Source organism: Bufo bufo, chromosome 5 (genome assembly GCF_905171765.1).
Source record: "Bufo bufo chromosome 5, aBufBuf1.1, whole genome shotgun sequence".
Lineage (NCBI taxonomy): Eukaryota > Metazoa > Chordata > Amphibia > Anura > Bufonidae > Bufo > Bufo bufo.
This window is the reverse complement of record NC_053393.1, coordinates 425,816,480-425,832,859: the sequence shown is the minus strand read 5'-3', so window position 1 is coordinate 425,832,859 and position 16,380 is coordinate 425,816,480. Positions and strand designations below refer to the sequence as shown.

Here is a 16,380-nt window from a genome sequence, read left to right as displayed (position 1 = left end):
TTATGGCATATCCCCAGTATTTTTCCATAATTGTCCAATAGTTTTGGGACTCACACCTATCTCCAGAACGGAGTTGTGTCCCATGCCACGAGTGGAGAAGTGTCAACTGATGCGCACCTCTCATTTTGTGATTGTGTGAGTTTTGAACATAGCTGAGTAAGTGTGCGCAACTATTTTCGGTGCAGCCACCCCATTATGAGACGGGGCCCCATTCTGGAGATTACACCTGTCTAACATTTATGCCATAATCTATGTGGATATGTCATAAATATCCAGATGGGCCAACCCTTTTATTTCGACCATATTGAGCCTGTCCCCTGTAATCAATAACCCCTTCCCAACATCCACCGTACGTGTACGGCGAATGTCGGTTCTTTAAAGATGGCATTCGCTGCGGAGCGAGCGCCATAGCTGCCGGGTGTGTGCTGCCTCATACAGCAGATACTTTGCAGTTAATGTCTGTGATTGGCTGTAACTCTGACCGTGGAAATTTAACCCCTCAGATGCCATGGTCAAATGTGCATGAGCTTCCAAAAAAGGAACCCCTTCCCCGGGGTGAAGATGGGGGAATGCGTTCATATGTAGTAATCAGCCTGTACTAGGCTTCCAGGCTCATTGCTTGTATATCCCAGTTCAGGCCATCTTGTGGCAGCACTGAACTGTAGTATACTGTACTGATTTCTGTATAGAATAATGGAGTAAATTCCATTATTCTATACAAATGGCAATCTGATGATTGCAAGTTGGGGTCCAGTTAAGGACCTAACAAAGTAAAAAAAAAAAAAAAAAAGTTTTGAAAAATATAAAAATTAAAATCACCTCCTTTCCTCAAAATAAACAATTAAAAAAATAACATCATAGGCATCACTGCATGCGAAAACGCCCGTACTAAATAAATATCCTATACGGTGAATGTTGAAATGGGAAAAAAACATAAAGAGTGATTCAAAGTTTTTTCATCACTTCCCCCAAAAATTGTAATGAAAAGTGATCAAAAAGTCCTACACACCCCAAAATGTTATTACCAAAAACTACAGATCATCCCTCAAAAAATGAGCTCTCACACATCTTTGTCGACATAACGATGAAAAAGTTCTGGGGGTCAGAATACGGCGATGAAAAGAAAATGTTTTCAAAAGTTTTTATTTTTTTCAATATTAAAATGCAAGAAAAACTATACATTAGTATTAAGTGTACTGACCCACTTCCCACTACATTGTATACAATATTAAATGGTGGCATTAGAAAGTACAACCTGTCCCGCAAAAATCAAGCCCTTATACATCTATGTGAACGGAAAATTTTTAAAGTTATGGCTCCGGGAAGGCAGGGAGCAAAGAGAAGAGAACACAAAAATTGAAAATCGCTGCGTCAGGAAAGGGTTAGCACTACCTTTGGTACCATGGATGCAACAAGTATAGTTTAGAGCAGGGATCAGCAACCTCCGGCACTCCAGATGTTCTGAAACTACAACTCCCAGAGTGCTCCATTCACTTCTATGGGAGTTGTGAGAACAGCCGAGCATGTTTGCATGCTGGGAGTTGTAGTTTCACAGCAGCTGGAGTGCCGAAGGTTGCTGATCCCTGGTTTAGAGAAACAAAAGGTTAATCACCATTGTGGAGATAGTGGTGTTTATCCAAATCAAACTGTCAGGAGAGCCAATAGTTCACCTTTTAACCCCTTCAGGACCGAGCCATTTTTCACCTTAAGGACCAGGCCATTTTTAGCAAATCTGTCACTTTATGTGGTAATAAGTTTAAAACGCTTTTACTTATCTAGGCCATTCTGAGAATGTTTTCTCGTCACATATTGTACTTCATGACAGTGGTAAAATTGAGTCAAAATATTTCATTTTTATTTATAAAAAAAATTACCAAATTTACAAAAAATTTGGAAACCTTTTCAAATTTCCGAATTTCTATTTCTCTGCTTTTATAATAGATAGTGATACTTCCTAAAATAGTTATTACTTTAGATTCCCCATATGTCTACTTCATGTTTGGATCATTTTGAAAGTGACATTTAATTTTTTTGGGACGTTAGAAGGCTTAGGCCTCTTTCACACTTGCGTTGTCCGGATCCGGCGTGTACTCCACTTGCCGGAATTACACTCCGGATCCGGAAAAACGCAAGTGTACTGAAAGCATTTGAAGACGGAACCGTCTTCCAAATGCATTCAGTGTTACTATGGCACCCAGGACGCTATTAAAGTCCTGGTTGCCATAGTAGGAGCGGGGATCGGGGGAGCGGTATACTTACAGTCCGTGCGGCTCCCGGGGCGCTCCAGAATGACGTCAGAGCGCCCCATGCGCATGGATGACTTGATCCATGTGATCACATGATCCATGCGCTTGGGGCGCCCTGACGTCACTCTGGAGCGCCCGGGGAGCCGCACGGACGGTAAGTATGCTGCTCCCCCGCTCCCCGATACACTTTACCATGGCTGCCAGGACTTTAGCGTCCCGGCAGCCATGGTAACCACTCTGAAAAAGCTAAATGTCGGCTCCGGCAATGCGCCGAAACGACGTTTAGCTTAAGGCCGGATCCGGATCAATGCCTTTCAATGGGCATTAATTCCGGATCCGGCCTTGCGGCAAGTGTTCCGGATTTTTGGCCGGAGCAAAAAGCGCAGCATGCTGCGGTATTTTCTCCGGCCAAAAAACGTTCCGTTCCGGAACTGAAGACATCCTGAACGGATTTCTCTCCTTTCAGAATGCATTAGGATAATCCTGATCAGGATTCTTCCGGCATAGAGCCCCGACGACGGAACTCTATGCCGGAAGACAAGAACGCAGGTGTGAAAGAGCCCTTAGAAGTTTAGAAGCAAATCTTAAACTTTTTAATAACATTTCCAAAACCCATATTTTAAAGAACCAGTTCAGTTATGAAGTCACTTTCTGGGGCTTACATATTAGAAACCACCCATAAATCACCCCATTTTATAAACTACACCCCTCAAGCTAATCAAAACTGATTTTATAAACTTTGTTAACCCTTTAGGTGCCCCATGAGAATTAAAGGAAAATGGGAATGAAATTTCCAAATTTCAATTTTTTTAGCAGATTTTAAATTTGAATCAAATTTTTTTCTGCAACACATAAAGGGTTAACAGCCAAACAAAACTCAAAATCTATTACCCTGAATCTGGAGTTTACCAAAACACCCCATATATGCTCAAAATCTGATGTATGGGCGCACAGCAAGCTTCAGAGTGGAAGGAGCACCATATGGCTTTTGGAGAGCTGATTTAGCTGGAATGGTAATTGGGAGCTATGTCGCATGTGAAGATCACCCTGAGGTTGCCCTACAGTGGAAACCCCCAAAAAGTGACCCCATTTTGGAAACTACACCTCTCAAGGAATCTTTCAAGGTGTGTAGGTGAGCACTTTGACCTCAAAGGTGTTTCCTAGAATTAGAAAAAGAAAAGTTTTTCACAAAAAAGTTGCTTGACACCCAAATTTTTCACTTTCCCAAAGGGTAAAAGGACAAAATGCACCCTACAATTTGTTCCCCATTTTCCCCCGAATACGCCAACACCCCATATGTGCTCAAAAAATGATGTATGGGTGCACAGCAGGGCTCTAGAATCAAACAGCAAAATATGGATTTTGCTGACCTGAATTGGCAGACATTGATTTTAGGTGCCATGTCGCATTTAAAAGATTCCTGAGGTCCACAGAAATTAAAAACCCCAAGAAGTGACCCCATTTTGGAAAGAGCACCCCGTACGAACATTTCAAGGGGTGGAAAGGGCACTTTTAACCTAACAGGTGTTTCACAGAAATGAATATGTAGTGGTTGGTGAAAAGTGGATCTGTAAGCTATGTTGACTAAATCAGAGATATAAGGTGGTAAAACTACAGGGTACATCATGGATGAAATTAAATTAATACTCCATGGATGAGTGGTAGATTTTAAAACACTCCTGCATGCACAGGCCATGTTTTTCAGGGCAGGTTTCGCAGTGGTAAATTGTGTCTTTCCTTATCCCCCTTTTGGAATACACCCTGTATCTTTTTTGGGTCCTTCTCTTCTTTCCTGTCTGGGAAACTTGACCTGGAAAATTTTGCCCTGGTCCAACACGGGCACCATGACTTCCAGAAGTACTGGGACCCTCCCCGGCCTTGGTTTGAAAAATTAGGGCCTTGATAACCACCTCTTGGAACTGAAGGAAAGTTCCTGTGCGGCCTGAAGATTGAAATAGCACGTACGCATTGCACATTGCCATCTGTACAATGTGTACAGCCAGATTTTTGTACAACACTTTAGTTTTTCGTGTGGCACTGTAGTGCTTCAGAAGTTGATCTGAAAGATCCACCCCCTCCCATGTGCCTGTTGTAGTCCAGAATACAAACTGGTTTGGGGGTAGTGGTTGTGGTACCTCGTACAGGAGCAGGGGAGCTGGTGTTGGTGTGAATGGTGTCAGTAAAAGTATGTCCCTCTTGTCCTTGTACTTAACCACCAGCATGTTCTCATGGAGGAGAGCCCTATTTTCACCCATTTTCAGTGGTTGCCCTACCAGGGATCTAGGGAAGCCTCTCTGATTTTTGCGCACTGTGCCGCAAGCCATAGTACCTCTGGCAGTTAGGGACATGAATAGGGGTATACTGGTATAATGGTTGTCCACATAGAGGTGGTAACCCTTTTCCAGAAGTGGGTGCAGTAAGTCCCACATGATCTTCCCACTATCTCCTAGGATGGGGGGGCATTCTGGGGGTTCTATCCGGGAATCTTTCCCTTCATAAATGCGAAACTTGTGGGTGTACCCGAAGGTACTCTCTTAAAGTTTGTAAATCTTAATGCCATACCTTGCCCGTTTGCTAGGCAGGTACTGGCGGAATCTAATCCTCCCTTTGAAAAGTAATAGGGACTCATTTACACATACCTTTTTTTTAATTTGGGTTGTACACCTCAGCAAACTTGGTGTTAAAGTGGTCAATGACGGGCCTAACCTTGAACAGACGGTCAAATGTTGGGTCGTTTTGGGGTGGGCACTGTGCATTATTGTTGTAGTGTAGGAATTTCCTAATTGACTCAAATCGCTTCTGGGTCATGGTCTTACTGTAAATTGGAGTCTGGTAGAAAATGTCCGAACTCCAATATTGTTTAACATTAGTTTTTTGTACAATACCCATAAGCAGCACGAGTCCCCAAAACTTCATCTCTGCTGCACTTACTGGGGTCCAACCTAGGGGGTCTAGCGTATGCCGATGTAGTGTTCTGATTAATAAATTGTTGGGCGTATAAATTGGTTTGGGCCACCATTAAATTACTAAATCTTCAGAAAAGAAGATTTAGAAAAAATCTAGTTCAGTGAAGCCCACACGATCTATCTGTATTCCAGACCTGCCCTCAAAATCCAGAATTTGGGGCTGATAATCGTCAGGGGGTGGGGTCCATATGGGCTCACTCTGGGGGGCTGCCTCAGCTGTTGTGGCATCCTCTTCTCCATCACTGCAGACTCAGTATTGGAGGCAAGCATGGGGTATGCCTCATCAGCTGAGTATACTTGTTGGGATGGACGGGCCATTTTTTTTATTGGGGTGTGAAATGTGTAAACCTTTTGTCTCGTGTGAGGCGTGTGTATGTTGTGTTTTCACACGTGAAGGGGCTAGTTATAAATTTTTTATAAAATTTAGAAGAAGAAAAAAGAAGAAAAAATGTGTTTTCTGTAAAAAAAAAAAAAAGAAACTTGCAGTGCAAACTGAGCAGAAGCGATCAGTAATGGACTCTACTGATCGGTGCTCAGTGGTTGCAAAATATGCAAACTGACACTGAAATTTCTATATACAGTCACCTAAAGAATTATTAGGAACACCTGTTCTATTTCTCATTAATGCAATTATCTAGTCAACCAATCACATGGCAGTTGCTTCAATGCATTTAGGGGTGATGTCCTGGTCAAGACAATCTCCTGAACTCCAAACTGAATGTCAGAATGGGAAAGAAAGGTGATTTAAGCAATTTTGAGCGTGGCATGGTTGTTGGTGCCAGACGGGCCGGTCTGAGTATTTCACAATCTGCTCAGTTACTGGGATTTTCACGCACAACCATTTCTAGGGTTTACAAAGAATGGTGTGAAAAGGGAAAAACATCCAGTATGCGGCAGTCCTGTGGGCAAAAATGCCTTGTGGATGCTAGAGGTCAGAGGAGAATGGGCCGACTGATTCAAGCTGATAGAAGAGCAACGTTGACTGAAATAACCACTCGTTACAACCGAGGTATGCAGCAAAGCATTTGTGAAGCCACAACACGCACAACCTTGAGGTGGATGGGCTACAACAGCAGAAGACCCCACCGGGTACCACTCATCTCCACTACAAATAGGAAAAAGAGGCTACAATTTGCACGAGCTCACCAAAATTGGACTGTTGAAGACTGGAAAAATGTTGCCTGGTCTGATGAGTCTCAATTTCTGTTGAGACATTCAAATGGTAGAGTCCGAATTTGGCGTAAACAGAATGAGAACATGTATCCATCCTTTGATGGCTACTTCCAGCAGGATAATGCACCATGTCACAAAGCTCGAATCATTTCAAATTGGTTTCTTGAACATGACAATGAGTTCACTGTACTAAAATGGCCCCCACAGTCACCAGATATCAACCCAATAGAGCATCTTTGGGATGTGGTGGAACGGGAGCTTTGTGCCCTGGATGTGCATCCCTCAAATCTCCATCAACTGCAAGATGCTATCCTATCAATATGGGCCAACATTTCTAAAGAATGCTATCAGCACCTTGTTAAATCAATGCCACGTAGAATTAAGGCAGTTCTGAAGGCAAAAGGGGGTCCAACACCGTATTAGTATGGTGTTCCTAATAATTCTTTAGGTGAGTGTATATATTGTAAGAAGGTACCTGGAATCATCGTGGATGGAAGGTATGTGTCACCGAGGTTCTTGGCCTCGGTGAAGTAAGAGCTGGTATTTTATGTGTCAGCAGCAGCTATTGCTAATTGACACCTTGAGATTTAGCATGACTGTCATAGCTGGGTGGGTGACTACTCCCCATGTTCCAGGCTGGGTTTTGCCAGGCATAAAAACCAGCCAGCACTGCCAGGTGTGATGGATTTACCTCCCTCTGACAGTGGAGCTCAGGAGACTGAGGGCTGTGCTGAGATTTGAGGTTTGAGCCGGGCTGGAGGACTCAGGCCCTCTAAAGGCAAACAGGCCGCCTATTGACTTGATGAGGCTGAACTGCTAACCGGGTGTGAATTAACACCCAGGAGAAAAGGTGAGTTTTAGGCAACATGCACACGACCATATGTGTTTTGCGGTCCGCAAATTGTGGATCCGCCCAAAAAATGGATGCCAGCCGTATGCCATCCAATTTTTTTTTTTTGCGGATCCATTGTAACAATGCCTAAAACAGACCAGAATAGGACATGTTCTATTTTTCCATTACGCCCCATGACAGCACCTGTGAGAGAACCTCCTCCTTCCGGACAGGAAACAGGAACTTCCCAGATCTTTAAATTGGTCCCATGCCTTCCACCTTCAGTTCTTTCCTGTCCAGGGACAGGAGGATTTCTTCCAGGTCTATTTTTTCGGCTGCAGGACCTCTAGGGTTAAGACGAAACCTAGTGGAGGTACCTGTCGGCGTAAGTCTCCACTAGGAGCCGCTGAGAAGCCCGGCGTCTACAATTTCTTTTCCCTTCTTCAGAGCCATGGGGGGATGCCTGGGCTGCCTCGTGTCCCTGCCTGCCGGCGAAGTCGCGGCATGAGGGGGAGCTGCGTCTTCCCTCCCATTGAGGGAAGTGACGCGTGCGTTCCACCGGCCGGAAGGGGAGGAGCTAAACATGGCGGGCGCTGCGCGGCCCATTTGAAAAAGGGAACGCCGGCCAGCCAGCGTGGAGGGAGTAGCAGCAGGATCGACCGGCACAAGCGGCACCTACAGCCCTCGATTGGCCCCCTTTACACAGCATGATGATGCAGGAAGAAGGGGATGTACAACAGCGCACCGACAGACAGGAGCAGCTTTTGGAATCCAGCATGGTACTCCTGGGGGTAAGAGGGGTTAACCCCCACCATCTCCCTTTGGGGAGTTATTATTATGGTCAGGTTAAACTGATGGGCTGTTTTATTAAATGCAGGCTAAAGAGGCCCCAAAGAAAGCTTCCCACAAAAGAGCTAAGGAGTGTGGAATCTGCAAGAGGAAGTTGGATCCATCTTACTCAAAGACATGTTGTCAACCATGTCTGGATAAGTTAGTGGCAGAGGAGTCGCCATCTTTATTACAGAGTATCCAGAATTTAGTAAAAAATGAAGTCCGTTCGTCCGTAGAGGAGCTTAGAAAATCCCTGCCTAGCTCATCCAGGCATAAGAGGGCCCAGGCGGTAACAGAGGATACTATGGACTCTGGGTCTGAGGAGGGCGCTATTGTAGACTCAGATTCCTCTTCCGAGGATTTGACAGGGAAGCCGTTGTTTAGAGCTGAAGATACGGACCTATTATTGAAGGCGGTTAGATCCACGATGGAGCTGGGGGAGGAAAGGGAGTCCAGGTCTAGACCAGAGCTGATGTTTGAAAGCCTTAAGCCCAAAAAGTCTAGAGTTTTCCCCATTCAGGACTGTATCAAGGACCTGATTAAACGTGAATGGGAGAAGCCCGATAAAAAATTCTTTATCCCTAGAGCGGTCAAGAGAAAGTACCCCTTTGATGATCAGGAGGTCTCAGCTTGGCAGGAGGTACCAAGGGTAGACGCTCCTGTAGCTAAGATAAATAAGAAGTCAGCTCTCCCGTTTGAGGATCTAGGGTCCCTTAAAGATCCCATGGACAAAAGGGCTGATGCATACTTAAGGAAGAATTGGGAAGCTTCCACTTCTGCCTTTAAGCCAAATATAGCATTACCTCGGTGGCTAGGTCATTAAAGCTCTGGTTGGAGGAATTAGAGTCTCATATAGAGAATAAGACTCCTAGGGATCAGCTGCTCGAGGCGATACCAACTATGTCCAGTGCAGTGGACTTTATTTCTGATGCCTCCGCTGACGCATTGAGGCTTTCCGCTAGGGCGGCTGCACTATCCAATTCAGCCAGAAGGTCGTTATGGTTGAAAGGGTGGAAGGGCGACGTAGCTTCAAAATCTAAGCTTTGCGCCTTACCTTGCCAAGGAGATTTTTTATTTGGATCAGCCTTAGATGACATTTTAGATAAGGCATCCGATAAGAAAAAAGGATTTCCAGCACCGTCCTTTCCTAAACAGGGGAAGCCATTTCGGAATAATGAAAGAAGGAAGGCTTTTGGGGATCCAAAGAAAAGGAGGGAGTGGAGATCTGATAAATCAAAAAGTGTGCTGTTTAAATCCAGACCTCAAACATCAAGCTCCACTCAACAATGACGCCAGACCCCAAGTGGGCGGTAGTCTTTCTTTATTTTTTCCAGCCTGGCGAAATATTACCGCAAGCGCCTGGGTAAAGGATATTATAAAGGAAGGCTATCGCCTAGACTTCAAGAGACTACCACCCAGGACATTCAAAGTTACTTCTTTAAATCAAAATTCTCCAAAACAGGTGGCACTTTCGGAGGAAATAAACAACCTCCTGGAAAAGGCAGTCCTTGTCCCAGTCCCAAAGGACGAACAAGGACAGGGTTTCTATTCAACCCTATTTCTAGTCCCCAAAGGTCTCAACCAGTATCTGTCCTAGCAGAAATTCAGGATGGAGTCCATCTCCTCCACGGTCCATCTGTTTCCCAACTGCGTGATGGCCTCAATAGACATAAAGGACGCCTACTACCACGTGCCCACCCATCCCTTGTCCCAAAGATACCTGAGGGTGGCAGTGAAGATGGGGGAATCAATCGTCCATTTACAGTTCAGAGCACTTCCTTTTGGGGTATCACAGGCGCCGAGGCTCTTCACAAAGCTGATGGCGGAGGTAATGGCAGAAGTAAGGAGGTCGGACATCATTTATAGTCTCATACCTGGACGACCTTCTCTTGGTAGGGCAGTCCCCAGAGCAGTTGAAATCTCACATACAGAAGGTCCTGGGGATCCTGATGAGCCTGGGCTGGTTAATAAATTGGGACAAATCATCCCTGTTTCCAACATCCAGATGCGTTTTCCTCGGCATCCTGTTAGACTCTCAGACTCAGAAATCTTATCTTCCAGCAGACAAGAAGGAGGGGATTCAGCAGAAGATCAGGTCTTTCAGCAAGGTCAAGGAAGTCCCCTTAAGAAAAGCTATGTCTATTCTGGGTCTGATGACTGCTTGTATTCCGGCTGTGAGGTGGGCCCAATTCAGGTCCAGAATACTGCAACGGCTCATTCTATCCAAATGGGATGGGAGGTCGCTATCCCTGGATCACAAGATTGTGGTCCCGGGTTCAGTAACCCGGTCCCTAGCTTGGTGGCTAAAGGCTTCGAACCTCGGTCGGGGGGTAGAGTGGGTGAGACACGACCCCTTGATAATAACCACCGACGCAAGCCCTTGGGGATGGGGGGCCCATTTAGTTTTGGGGTTTTTCCAAGGTCCTTGGTCAAGAGACCAGAGTGCTCAGTCCCAAAATGCCAGGGAGTTAAGAGCAGTCCTGTGCGCACTAGAGAAAATTCTCCCTTTTTTGTCTCAAAAGCATGTCGGGATCCTATCAGACAACGCCTCGGTGGTGTCTTATATAAACAAACAAGGGGGGACAAGATCCTATCAACTAATGGAGCTGGCATCCAGGATTTTCTTGTTAATACAGGGGAAAGCTCTGTCTCTCTCAGCGGTTCACCTGAAAGGCTCAGAGAATCACCAGGCGGACTTTCTCAGCAGACACAGATTCAGTCAGGCGAATTGGTGTCTGAATCAGGAAGTGTTTCACCAAATACAGGCCCTATGGGGATCCCCTACGATAGATCTATTCGCCTCAGTGGAAAACAAAAAGTGCAAAAAGTTCTTTTCTCTCAGCAGGGAGGATCAGTCGATAGGCACAGATGCGCTCTCACAGTCGTGGGGAAAGGGCCTAGTCTATGCGTTTCCTCCCATCAGCCTATTGCCCAGAGTGATCCAGAAGATCAGGGGGGAGCAGGCGACGGTGATACTAATAGCACCATTCTGGCCAAGAAGAGTCTGGTTTGCTTGGTTGAGGAGACTATCAATAGCCGATCCCTGGGTGCTTCCAGAAAGACAGGACCTATTATATCAGGGCCCTCTACATCATCCGGAAGTCAAGAACCTCCACCTGACGGCTTGGATTTTGAGAGGACATTCTTCAGGTCTAGAGGCCTATCAGAACAGGTCATCGGGACTCTCCTAGCTAGTAGGAAAAAAGTCACCTCCGAAATCTATCTGAGAGTATGGAAAACCTTCCTTCGGTTTGCAGGTCCAGGCTTAGACTTGAACTCACCCAACATCCCGTTAATTTTGAACTTTTTGCAGGAAGGCCTTAACAAAAAGCTTAAACCCAGCACTCTCAAGGTGCAGGTCTCAGCACTGAGTGTCCTGTTTGACTTTCGATTGGCTACTCATCCTTGGGTCAAAAGGTTCATTAGGGGTCCTCTAGACTATGTCCTATAGTTAAATCTAAGTCAGCCCCTTGGGACCTTAACCTGGTTCTTTCTGCTCTAACCAAGGCTCCGTTTGAGCCTCTGGGGGACATCCCCTTAAAGATGTTGTCCTATAAGACCGTATTTTTAGTGGCCATTCCATCTGCCAGATGAGTAGGAGAGCTGTCCGCCTTGTCCTCTTCCCCACCATATACTCAGATTCTGGAGGATAGGATTGTTTTCAAACCAGACCCTGCATTCCTGCCCAAAGTAGTGTCGGTATTCCATAAGTCTCAGGAGATGGTTCTCCCTTCCTTTTGTCAGGACCCAAAGAATGAAGGAGAAAGATCCTTTCATACTTTAGACGTTAGAAGGTGTGTCTGTGCGTATTTAGAGTCTACGAAGAACTTTAGAAAGACCCCTCAACTCTTTGTTCAATTTCAGGGTCAGAACAGGGGCTCAAAGGTTACAAGCCGTACCTTAGCCAGATGGATCAAGAGAGCGATAGGTTTGGCATATTCACTATCAGATTGTCAGGTCCCTTCAGATTTTTCAGCCCATTCCACCAGGGCAGTAGCCTCTTCCTGGGCAGAAAAAGGGTGTGCTACCATAGAACAGATCTGTAGGGCTGCAACGTGGAGTTCCCCCTCTACGTTTTACAAGCACTACAGGTTGGACCTTTCATCTGTGCAGGATATGTCTTTTGGGAGAAAGGTGCTGCAGGCTGTAGTCCCTCCCTAATAGTTATCTAGTCTAGTCTCTCACAGGTGCTGTCATGGGGTGTAATGGAAATACTTCAATTACTCTTACCGGTAATATGTTTTCCATGAGCCCATGACAGCACCTACATAATTCCCTCGCTTAATTTAAAAAAATATATATATTTTTATTTATAAAGAATGATGATTAAAAAAAAAAAAAAGAGAGAGAAATTTACTCTTTAGTATGGTGCCAAAGAAGAGATATGCCTGGCATATATTTGGCGCAGAGTTTTTTTCTATTATGTTTTCTCGCCTATGTTGTTAGTTTTCACTATATATAGGTGCGTTGCTGGTCCCAGGAATCTTGTCAAATACTGAAGGTGGAAGGCATGGGACCAATTTAAAGATCTGGGAAGTTCCTGTTTCCTGTCCGGAAGGAGGAGGATCTCTCACAGGTGCTGTCATGGGCTCATGGAAAACATATTACCGGTAAGAGTAATTGAAGTATTTTTTGCGGGGCTACGGAACGGACATACTGATGCGGTCCGCATCCTATCCACAAAAAAAGCGGAACGGACGCGGAAACAAACAACGTTCGTGTGCATGAAGCCTTATTGTTTATGGACTTTCCTTGTGTGTGAAAACACCAAGCCACCTGCGTTTTGTTATACACCAATATGTGAATAAACACTGCTGTTTGAAGAGCTGTTTACTTTGCCTCTATACTGCATCCGCTAGTCCTAACTACCAGAGCAAATCCCCACTATATATAAAAAAAAATGTGCAGATGTAAATAAGCACACTACTGATAGGTGCTCTGCAGCACGCACACACACAGATCGTGTGTAGGTGCAAAAACTGTAGTATAAAAATTCACTACAGTGTTAAAGTGAACACTGGCTAACAATTAACTTATATCTATATATATATTGCAATATAGAACTCTTTATATATTTATATAAAGCCTTAACTACAATTTCACAGATGTGAAAAAAAAAGTGCAAAGAATAATCCCCAGGTGCTGATCAGGCAGGTATGCATTGAACAGCACTTGGCGGTCACAGCTCGCACACAGTAAAAGTGGCGCAGGGCCGGAAAATAGTAAATAACAAAAAAAATGCATGGACCAAATGGCGTCCGTAAAAAAAGGAGGGGGGAGCAGACAGGGATGGAGTGTGGTTTAGGGATCTAGAACAGCTGCAAATGAAAAAAAAATCAGTGCAGCAATTCCAGATGTTCTTTTTTTAGCAGGAAAGTGTTAAATCGCATTGGTGGTACACCACAAGTTTCAGCAAGCCAACAGCAGCACAGAACCTCTCTGCATGCAGTCACCAGCTAGAATGGCTGCATGCAGGGAGGTTCTGCCCTTTCCTGTGCAGCTATAGCGCTGCCATTGGCTGGGACGTTGTTCCTGACAATCGCAGCGCTGGCAGGGAACGCCAAACACCGGTGTCCCCTGCCTAACCTCGGAGGAGACCGTTGCTGACCAGTTTCACCTCCCCATGACCCCCTCCCAACCCGCCCGACATCTTCTTTTAGCTTCCGGCGCTGCGATGTGGCGGTCTTCATTGACCGGCCAATCGCAGAGCTTGGAGCTGCAGGGGGGTAGTGCTGCACCATGCTGCCCTTATCCGGCATGGCTGTCTGCCAGTAAGAGCAGCCATGGTGCCCCGATTCCCCCGCGATCCTCCCCCATCACCCGGCGGACCTTGCGCCATACATTTAGCTGAAGCTTAGTTCCCCTTCACCTGAATAAGTGAGCTGGAGGGGGCGGAGCCTAGCCACCGACTAAGATGGACGTGTGAGACTGCTGCTCCTCCATAAAGCACCTCTAAAGCACCTTTTTTAGCAACAGAACAACTGCAAAAATGGGAAAATACAGCAAAGAGCGTCAAGGGGACCCAAATGGTACCTCTAAGCTGACAGGAAAACAAGACTGAACTCCAGAAATACTGGAAACCACGGCCAGATCATGCGGCTGGGTCTGCCCCCATAATGGCGTCAAGAGCGGGAAATGCAGGGGACACAGCCTCCGACCTTGAAAGCCTGCCGGGGAGTGACTACAGTGAATCTGCAGCGGCCCCTATCACCAAGGCCTTCTTAAAAAAGACCATATTCCAGGCCATGAGACCGATTATGGAAGAATTGGCCGATATCAAATCTGACCTGAGACAGATGAACAACAGGGTCGACAGTCTGGAGACTAAACAAGCTGAAATGGCATCACTGGCCGAGACCATACTACGCGCACCGATCAACACACGGAGCACATTAACAGATCTCTCCTCCTCATAGAGGATCAAAAGAATCGGAGTAGGAGGAAGAACATCCGAATCAAAGGACTTACCGAATTATATGCGCCTGAGTCCTTGAGAAAGGTCGCCTCGGAAATCTTTCAGTCTCTGCTGGGACCAGAGAGAGCGGCGTCCGTGGTCATAGAACGCATACACTGGGCGCTGCGCCCTAAGCCCAAACAAGGAGAGCCGCCGCGAGACATCATCTGCGGCCTCCTTTCCTATGTGGACACTGCACTGCTCTTACAAGAAGCAAGAGAGAACTGCCCGGTCACTTATGCAGGCGAGGAGATCCACTTTTATCAAGATGTCGCCCCCTCGACACTGACTAAGAGGCGCATCCTGAAACCACTATTGGAAGCCCTGCTGGAGAGGAACTTGCAGTACAACTGGCTGTTCCCATTCGGCTTGGCCGTTTGGATTAATGGAAGGAGACTTACTGTCCATGCTCCAGGTGACCTCAAAAAAGTGTGGTCGGCACTGAATATGGAGGCGTTGCCCATCCCGTCCTGGCTGCCCTTACCTCAAGAGGGAGATCAACCAGCGGCACCACAAAGAAACCTGGGGCTGCCTCAGCGTTCCTCCGGAGCTCCCAGGTCTAGGAAAGGCACCCGGGATCCATTGCCTGAACTAGTACGATGTGCAAGCTGTTCTTCATAGCGCATCCGCGCTTTCCACAAGTCTGACTCTGCGCTCAGTAAGTTGGATAAATGGTACTTTCAGGCGTAAGCAACTCGCCGATACTGGTTGTTATTTCAGGATGCGAATATTGGCGTTACTACCCGCCGTTGCGGGAGTTGTTGTGAACCTGATGGGACGACATGGAAAAATGTTATGCGATACTGTTGTCCTTATTCATCTGGTCTTTTTCGGACCTTTCTTTTCCCATTATATTATTATATAAACAAAGTCTATCTAATGTTAGTTCTGTTACAGTAAAGATATCTTATGATTGGATTTTATTCGGTGGTGCCGAGGTGCACGTCATGACTAGGCACTTCTGTGTTACTTCCCCCCCCCCCTCTTTTTCCTTAAAGCCTAAAGGAAAATTATCCCCATTGACGGTGTGTCCTCAGCAGACCAGGACACACATCTTATATAGTTCACTCCCTATGAGAGGGATTAACTAGCTTGTCAACTGCATTCTTAACTTTTGGGGCTTATACCGGTTTTCCGGAGTTTAAAGGGCTTCTGTCATCCCCCAAAAGTCATTTTTCATTTTTGGGCTAATTAAAATCCTTTATAGTGCGATTATTCAATATATAGTGCTTTTACCTTTTTCTGTGGCTTAGCTTCTTTAAAAACCGCACTTTTATAATATGTTAATTACTTCGCTACCAGCAAGTAGGGCGGTTGCTTGCTGGTAGCCGCCGCATCGTCCTTTCAAAACGCACCCTCCTCCTGTTGATTGACAAGGCCAGCGAGCGCTCTCCTCCTCCGGCTGGCCCTGTCTGTGTTCCAAATATCGCGCCTGCGCCGTACCGGTCTTCAGTCGGCGCAGGCGCACTGAGAGGAGGACGCTTACTCGGCCGCTCCTTCCTCAGTGCGCCTGCGCCGGGTGTAGATGTGACGTATCATACTGTGACCCTAAACTGGTACTACTCTGGTGCCCAAACCAATCCTTCACCCCGTCAAAAGCTAATCTACCTACGACCCTACTTACTGCTGCCAGGCTACTTATCCCGCTGAAATGGAAATCGAATAGGCCTCCATCACAAGTGGAATGGTTAGATAAAGCGGATCAGTTATACCGTTTAGAAGAATTAGCGGCATGGGAAGCGGGAAACCGCCAGAAATTTCTGAAGATATGGCAACCATGGAGGCTTTTTCGTGACTTTGCTTGATCCTCTGAACTTCCCGTCATTTCTACAGTAATCCTACCCCCTCCCTCCTTTCATGTTACCCATCTATTGACCC

The 16,380-nt window shown here is 46.0% G+C and overlaps 1 long non-coding RNA gene across 1 annotated transcript; it reads left to right on the top strand.

The window, feature by feature from the left end:
- The first annotated feature begins 684 nt into the window (after positions 1-684).
- On the top strand, positions 685-12,576 carry LOC121002092. The gene is made up of 3 exons (XR_005779217.1): positions 685-698; positions 3,423-3,426; positions 12,394-12,576. It is a non-coding gene; the product is annotated as an uncharacterized LOC121002092 (long non-coding RNA).
- The last annotated feature ends 3,804 nt before the right edge of the window (positions 12,577-16,380 follow it).